Genomic DNA, 9,024 nt, shown 5'->3' with positions numbered 1-9,024 from the left:
ACCGAACGGATTTAATCCTGATAGTGAGACAAGTCATTTCGCGGGGGTTGTGACGCTCAGAAAAAATTATCCGCTGATTTACAGACGTCTCTTTCACAATGTAAGTCTATAGGAAAAAGTCTTTTTGGGCCAGTGTGCATCACGTGACGTTGTAATTACACGGTTTGGCCACTATGTCAAATTGGCTTCAAAGCCTGGCGCTCTTCCTGTATCCAGTTCTCTTTATACAGAGGGCTAAACTGGAAGCAGCCGACTCTGCCAGCGAAAGTCCCTAGTGTGCTTGCTCTATGGGCCGCACAATGCGGAAGATCCAGGTACTTTCATACCCGGAAGTCGATTTTTTTTTGCTTCATGCACCACTGAGCAACTTTCATAGGAATGAACAGGGCCCCGCCTCCGACGCTGTATCCAGTTCTCTTTATACATCCATGATTCAGTGGGCCGCACAACGCAGAAGCAAACCCAGAAGCTAGAAACTTTTTTAGCATATGCGCCAGCTGAGCAATTCTCATTGGACTGAATGGGCGCCATTTTTGGTCCAGTATCCAGCTCTTATAATACATCCACGGTTAGCACGGTGCATTTGCAGTCTATGTTTAACTGTGATAATGCTAATGCTAATTCTCGCTAGCAAAAACTGGCTTAAAAAAATTAAAACAAAACGTACTGACCGAAAAAATTGAACATCTGACTCCTTAGAGGGTCTTTTAGTATAACCAAATGGTGAACAAGACTTGTTCCAAGGAAGACCAAAATGTTACAATTTACTTTCATGAACTGAAAACACACTGTGAAATAGAGGCAGCTACGCCTATACTCTGTGAATCTGGGGTTATGCTATAGTTACGTTACCTAATCAACATTTTCAAAGCATACCCTGCTTTATCGTCAATTTACAAAATGAACATCATGTTGTGTTGAAGAAGACTTGATAAAAGCAATTGAGACCATAAACTCTTAGGAAACTGTTTACAGAGGTAATAAAACAAGTGAGAAGTAGGGTCATTTTCCCATAGACTTCCATACAATCTGACTTCTTTTTGGAGCCAGTGGAGTCGTCCCCTGCTGGCCATCAGAGAGAATGCAGGTTAAAGGCACTTCCCGCTAAACATTTCATCACATTTAAAACCTTCTTACACTTATTTACAATTTTATCAGTATGTACTTTCCAAGTAAGTCCAGCATCAAACCACATGCATTAAAATTCTTCCTCATAAAGAAAAGCGTATTTGTTTTCTCAATGGAAAATTTGCAAAGTCCATTGCTCCACTCTTTTAATTGTTTCCTGCAACTGTTCCACAACCTATTAAACATTCCTACCTCTTTTTCCACAGTGCCCCATCACCTGCGAACAAAGTTCTCCCTATACCTCGCCCACTATTATCATATACATCTAGATACATGGTATTCCATTGTTAAACAGCTAAAATTGGGAAAGGAACTGGGACTGTTAAAATTGATTGCTTTTGATGGTGAGTTTAAACCAGGGAGGTCTGACTTCAGAACATTGGATGGGAATGGGAAACAGCCATATGCACAGTTACTCAAAAGGGTGAAATGAGAAGCTTTCAAAAATTAAAAAACACATATGACCTAACAAATTAGGACTTATTTAGATATTTACAAATGAGGGACTATTATATTTTTTAAAAAATTAAAAAAAACAAGAAAAATGGGACAAAACACATCCTATCATGATGATACTTGTACAAGCATACTGCAGTGCTTTTCCCAGAGTCGTGTCAATCCTGTACTTTTGTTTGGATGGAATCTAGAAAGGATTCAATATATTATATGTTAAGGCTAAATGGAAAAGAGAACTGAATAAAGAGAAGATCCCAGAAGAAAATGTGGTATGATATGTGGAAAATACACCAGACCACGACACAATCACAGAGATGGAGACAATTTATTTGGTAGAATCAAATTCGTTACTTCATCACACCCAAAATTAAGAGTAAACAAATGGATATTCAGCAACCACGCTGGAGACAACGAACCAAACCACACAAACATTTTTTGGAGTTGCATGAAAATACAACCTTTCTGGGATGGTGTATGTTCTGTTCTGTGTGAGGTATTGGGGGTTATGAAATCCCTCAATCCTAACCACTAAGAACTGGTTCAAGACCGATGTATCAGATTACAAACAATGGCTGACCATCATAGATGATATCCTAGTGATAGAGAATCTCACATATAGGTTAAAAATGAAGGAAGAATGTTTTGCAAAACGCTGGGGAAAATGGTTAATATATAAATTTAAAAAAGGAATAAATAGTAATGTTGTTTAAAAAGAATTTAGACCTGTTCGTTCACCTTTTATTTTATTTTATTTCATTGTTATTTCCTTTCTCTTTTTTACCCTCTGTCAGTAAAAAGAAAACATTAAAGATAGTTTTAAAAAAATAGGATTGGATGGTATTGAGATTGCAGGTCTGTGCAGGCCAGGCAGGTTTTTCTGCACCAAACTGATAAAACCATTTTTTTTATGGACCTGGCTTTGTGCACAGCAACATTTCATGTTGAAACAGGAAATAGACTTCCCCAAACTGTTACCGCAAAGTCAGAAGAACACCATTGTCTAAAATATCATTATGTTGTTGCAATAAGTTTCCTTTTACTATTGGCATTATTTTATCTATGAAGCAATTCCTGGGCTAGCTGTGTGTCTACACATCTATGTGTTTACATGAAAAGGAAACTTGCAAACAATTATGCTCTTTTTGTTGACTGTAGCTAAGGTTTGGACAGAGTTTGGTAAAAGAGCTTTCATGTATGCTGCTCCCTGTACTTAGAATCTTCTACAAAATGAATAAAAATTACAGTCACTAGTTTCTCTGGGCAGGTTTAAAGGTTTGCTGCATCATCATCTATCTGCCAATGTCAGAATGCTTGCTAGGAGGTTTTTAATGTGTCAAATTGCTGCTGTTTCTCAGTAAAATTCTAGTATTAAGGTTGTATTTTTATTTTCTCTTTTATTGTAATTTAATTATTTTATGTTGTTTGAAGTTTATGTTGCTGCCTGTCTTGGTCAGAACATTCTTGTAAGAGATTTTTAATCTCAATGAGGTTTTCCTGGTAAAATGAAAGGTAACAAAAGTAAAACAAAATCTAACCCAAACCATAAAAACAGCTCCACAAGAGTAGTGTCCACATACTTTTGGCCATATAGTGTAACAAAGATTCATCTGTTTTTGTCTTTCAGTCGCCAACCATCTTTGGCGCTCCCTGCTGGAGCTTCAGGGAAGTTATCTTACTGTCCAACTCATCCATGAAGCCTTCATCCACAGACTCACTGTCCACCTCCTCTCCCTCCGCCTCAGTGGGCAGAAACACATGAAGCTGGGTGCGTCCTGGACCAGCGGCCATGGCAGGGCGTTGACTGCAGTTCAGAAGACACGGCTTCCCGACGACAGACAGAGGCTCAGCCTGAGACTGCATCGCTAAAGGTCGGAAGCCACCCTGTGCCATCTCTGAGCTCAGGGTTGGGTTATGTGAATGACGCCTCACCGGTCTTGGCTTGGAGCTGGGCTGGATGGCCTGAGAGAAGTGAATATAGGCCGACCTGCTGCAGCTTTGTACCTGGTGCTGGTGCTTCTGCTGCTGACGAGGCTGGCTGCTCTTCCAAAATGGAGGAGGTGGGGGTCGTTTTTGTAAAACATTGGGGCGACGGTTGCTGGAGAATCCCTCAAATATAATGTTCTCCTTTGGGGTGAGGAGGGATGGCTCACTGAGGCTGTGGAGACAGAAATGGAAGGTTTAGTTGTAAAAACATTTTCAGGAATAAACAGTATGATGATAACAAGACTCAGAGTCTACAGCTATGTCGAGGCACAGCGGTGCTTTAAAGGGAACGTAACATGCTTTTTGTGATTCTCTATCATTTATATACTAAATGATATATTATCAGATATAAAACATGGTCAAAGTACCAAAACTCATGGTGAATGTTTGTAAAAAGGCTCCCTGAAAGTCAAAAGTCAGGGCTTCAGCCTTCTCCAAACGCCCTGTTTGCAAAGTTACCTCCTTCTGATGTTATCAGAACGTTCACGCATGCCCACAAACGGCCGTCTGTTCAGTAGCCTTTGTTGCTAAGGTTGGTCTGCTGGCTGTTTGCGTCACATATTTCAGATAGGACTCAGGCTCGAACATGAACGAATGTATTTGAAGTTGAGATAAATTGACATTTTGAGTAAAGAACGAGAAACAGAAATTAAATCTTGCTTGATATAAAGTTTGGCAGATATAATGTTTACCATCTTCAGCATTTTAGTTTAGTTTTTTGAATGCAACATTTGATAATTAGCACTCAACACTTCCTGCTGAGGCTGATGTGAATGTCATTCATTAGCTTTGCAGTATTGGAGAAGTTTTAGATTATAACCGATCACTGGCGCTATATTCAAAGTTAAGGGCTTGCCTGTGATTACAATTCATCCTGTGGGAAACATTGATGTCTTAACCAAATTTCATCACGATCTATCTGATAGTCATCAGCTCAGAACTCCTCCCTACTTCCTCCTCATTTATCTGATAGTCATTCAAACCCGGCTCTGCTTGTGGTAGCCATCAATCACTCAGACAGTGACAAAAGTGTGTTTGTGTGTGTGTGTTTAAGAGCCTGAAGAGTGTGTGTGTGTGCGCCTCACTCAAGTTTCTCCCTCCTCTGAGTGAAACCAGCGTGGCACCACTGGGTGCTACATCAGGCGACGGATCAATTTCCACACCTGAGATTTATGGCACACTGGTCCCTGGCCTTCTGTACTCAAAGCAAACCAGTGGGGGAGCGTAGAAGCGGCCTACATAATGCTATCAAATGGGGACGGACCCAAGAGGAAACAATTACAGTGTAATTCCAGTCAAGCACTCAAACTAAGCTTTGGCAGGCAGTTTTGCTGAAATGAATAGGAGACAGTGGAGATAGGGGGAAGGAGATGACACACAGGGGATTAATCACATTCAAATCCGCAGTGATGCAGGTACTGTAGGTCACCAGGATATCCTGGTGTCAGTTATCTGAACACACCACTGACTCTGCCCTTTGTTTTGTGTTTTTTAAAGATACTTATTGTGATATTTCAGTCATTTAATGCACACTTGGCATAGCAAGTATATGAAAGTGTCCAGTCAAGTGAAGTCAGTTTTATTTATATAACAAAAAATTACAATCTGGACAATTTTACAACACCTTCTGTCCTTAGACCCTCTGTTCGGAGAAGGAAAAACAGTCCTTTAGAGCAAATTAACAGCTTGAGCAATCACGCCAACATTTGATCATCATATTGTGACTTTGGCTGCATTTACATTGATGTTTTTATGTCAATGTAAATGCAGTTAATCCACTGGGACGGATCCTAAAGCAGACACAGGCAACAACACTTAATCTGCAATTACTGATTTCAATCATTTTTACAAACAAAGACACACTGAGGACAAGATCAAAACATTTTTGTAAATAAATCTTGATGTATCTTTTAAAATAATACAGTTTGGTATCATATATATAAAAGTAAAGCATCCTCACATTTGAGAGGCTGGAACCAGAGAGTTTGAATTCTTTCAATCATCTAATTAATCGACAAAACGTTTCAGTTCTACAACAAAGTTTTTCAGGTGAAATCCTACAACTCTTCTGAATGTCTCACATTGGGATTTACCACATAAGAACAATCTGAGTAAAGTCAGCTTGATGTTGTCACTCTCAGAAACCTTTAAATAAACAGCCCACCTTTACCAGCCCCAGTTTGGTTTTTTGCCTCTTATCAATGAGTCACAGAGTTGAAAAACATTGACCTGAAAGTATTCCCATAAATCCTGTAAGATTCTTCTAATGATCAGGATGAAAAAATGTAGAAATTTTGAACCCATTTCCAAAACTGTGTCTCCTAATCCAAATAAAGATGGTAGCCAGAAGTTGTCAGTGCTTGTATGACGTTGAAACACAGTGTAAAGTTATATTTCTCTATATTGATATTATTTTATTTTATATTTCATTCATACACAATTACACGTTTATAGTTTTAAATATGGTCACAACTTTGGTAATTACTTTAAAATCTTTTTTTATTGAGTAGTAGATTGAATTGCTTTTCATACAGATGGTTAGAAGAGTCTAGAAATACCTTAACAACAGCAGTAAGTATTGTTGAATAAGCAGAAATGTTTGAACAACGCAGTGGGAATGACAGTACAACGATTATTTTTTTCGATTAATTGATTGTTTGGTCTACGAAATGTTAAAAAATAGTGAAGAAATAACATTCACAATTTCTTCAAGGCCACAGTGATGTCTTCAATTTGTCTGACTAACAGTCTAAAACCATAAGATATTAAATTCACTGTCATATATGACAAATACAGCAAATTGTCACATATGAGAAGCTGGAATCAGAAAATGTTTAGCATTTTTGCTTGAAAAATGACTAAAATGATTTAACATTAATTTTCTGTCAATCGACTTATCAGCTAATCAATTAATCGTTGCAGCTCTTCAGTACATGAAGAGCACAAACAGGGTCCACATACACATAGAGACCCCTGCAGCAAACCAAACCCACCTGGTTCTTTAGCCAAAAAACTAAATTCTGTGAAATTCTTTCTTAATATACAACTTCAGCTCACCTGAGACGAGCCATGCTACTTCGCCTGCGAGGCCCTTTGGCTACAAGGGAGGGCAGCCTCAGGGGGGTCTTGGTCCCCCTGCTGCTCCCTCCTGCTGTGGGTGGCGGGAGCACAGTGCTGGTGAGCAGGTAGGTCTGGACTGAAGCTCTGCTCTTCTGTGCGGCTCTCTGGTGCCACTGATGGGGCTCACTGACGTCCATGCCCAAGCCGAGCACAGCTGTCGGGGGTGTAGATCCAGCGGTGCCACTCATGGATCTCTTGAGTCTGTCGCACCTGGAGGAGAATATACCTGAAAATGCCCTCTGATGGTTAAACTAGAGAGTGATTTCTCCTGGCACACCTGTGCAGCTCTAAGCATAATCACTTAAAGGATGACAGATATGAAACAAAGACCTGGATCTCTCCGTCTGCTGAGCTACAGGCCCCGGGGGGTGACTGGAGAGGGGGACAGTAACGCTCTGCCTGTGGGCAGCGGACGTCATCAATGATGCATGTCCATTAATGATGCATGGCTGAGGCTGGTCAGGTGGACGGCACCTACTTTACCTCGTCTCCCTCTCTCCCTTTCCCTCTTGCTCAGGTCAGTTTACAGACAGGTGGTAAACACACACAGAGTGAGTTTTAAACAGAAAGCCTCGTTCACTGGTTAAAGATGTGAAAATGTTCAACTGTGGCTCACTCTTACTGCGAAACACTTCAGTTGTTTAATGGTTTTACTAATTTTTCCACATAAGAAATATCTAAAACCACCAGAAAAGGTGTTTTCACTGTTATTTGTGACAATAATCGATTGGCAGAAAATTAATCTGCAACTATTTTGATAATTAAAATAGTTTTAGTCATTATTTAAGGACAAATGCCAAACATTTGCCAGCTGGGGCCTCACAAATGTGAGGATTGAAAGCTCTTATGTTAAATGATAATAAACTTAATATCTTTGGGTTTTGGTCTGTTGATCTGACAAAACAAGATATTTGAAGACGTCACCTTGGGCTTTAAGAAATTAGAACAGGCATTTTTCATTATTTATGGACATTTTATAGACTAAATGATTAATTGAGGAAATAATCATTAATTGCAGCTGTGCTCTCATCATCTCTCATCTTTTAGGTTTCTTTCTGTTGGTCCTGATGTCTCCTCTGAGTAGAGGATTACTGTTTCAGTAAAATAATTTAGGTTTAAAACTAAAACAACTTTCTGAGACTGTTATTTTAGTCATTTTTGGTAAATTTAAAAGCAATTGTTTATACCCACTGGAATTTCCTTAAAAGACCTCATTTTAAACCCAAGTAAAAGTTTATGAATCTATTTTTTCTTAAAGCTGAATACTTTGTTTGTCTGTTGACAAATTGCACATTTCTGCATGTTCGGTTCATCTGTTGTGCTCTGACACCAACACTAGTTTACACATTAGCTACTAATTAAAAGTAGCTAATGTGCAATGAATTGTAAGTAAACCAACTAAAGTCTATTTTACCTATAAAACACACTCCTTTAATATTAAAATGGAGGGTTTCAGATTAGTGTGTTTGATGAGTTTTATGTTTCCAACATGCTACTGTGTCACTTATACACACTGGATTTTGTTTGGTTTACACAGGCTTATCCTCTGTAAAGTAATCTAAAAGCATGTTTTATGATTACCTTCTATAGAAAAAAATCAATCTTTTGCACTAAAAACAGTTGTCAGGCTTCCAGAACAGCTTTAAAGCTCAGTAGTTTGATGCTGTACTGGAGGAGTAAAGCTCAAAAGTTTTCAATTAGGTTGAGATGTGGAGACTGAAGGCCGTAGCGTAACGTACAAATAATTCACAAACCATTCATTAACCTCTGAGGTCCTGTCTCGAAGCATCTGATTTCATTGTTTCTCCCTTCTGCTGTTTCCTTTCTCACCTCTCTACCTGCTAACAGCCTGTTTACAGTCAGTGTTTCAGTGCCAGGATGCAGCTCAGGTCAGACAACGCAAACCTGACACACATTCAGCCTCCCTCAGTCGGCTCGTGCCTTCAGACTCCTCCGGATCATCTTGCTCCCTCTGAGCTGGACCTCCTCCAAGGTTGACAGCCAACCCGCAGGATACAAGTGTGATCTAGAAACATTGCACCTTTACTCTTAATTGTAACTGGACTGGCCTCAGGGAGCATCGGAGGATCGGAGCAGAGGCACCGAGGCGAGTCAGCAGGCGGGCAGACTGGGTTGGTGATTAATCAACTGATCAGTTGCACTACGGAGCAGGAGAGGATTATCAATAAATGTGTAAAAGGCAGAAATATTTTCCTCATGTTTTTGTGTCTGTATGTTCTTTTGTTTCCCTTCTGGTTCTCAATGACACTTTGCTCATAATTACACAAAGGAGGTGATCATCAGCAGCAGGCATGAAAAAAATACAAACAAAACAAC

The sequence above is a fragment of the Thunnus albacares genome, chromosome 19 (assembly GCF_914725855.1).
Source record: "Thunnus albacares chromosome 19, fThuAlb1.1, whole genome shotgun sequence".
Taxonomy (NCBI): Eukaryota; Metazoa; Chordata; class Actinopteri; order Scombriformes; family Scombridae; genus Thunnus; species Thunnus albacares.
The sequence above is the reverse complement of the archived record's forward strand: the minus strand, read 5'-3'. Positions refer to the sequence as shown.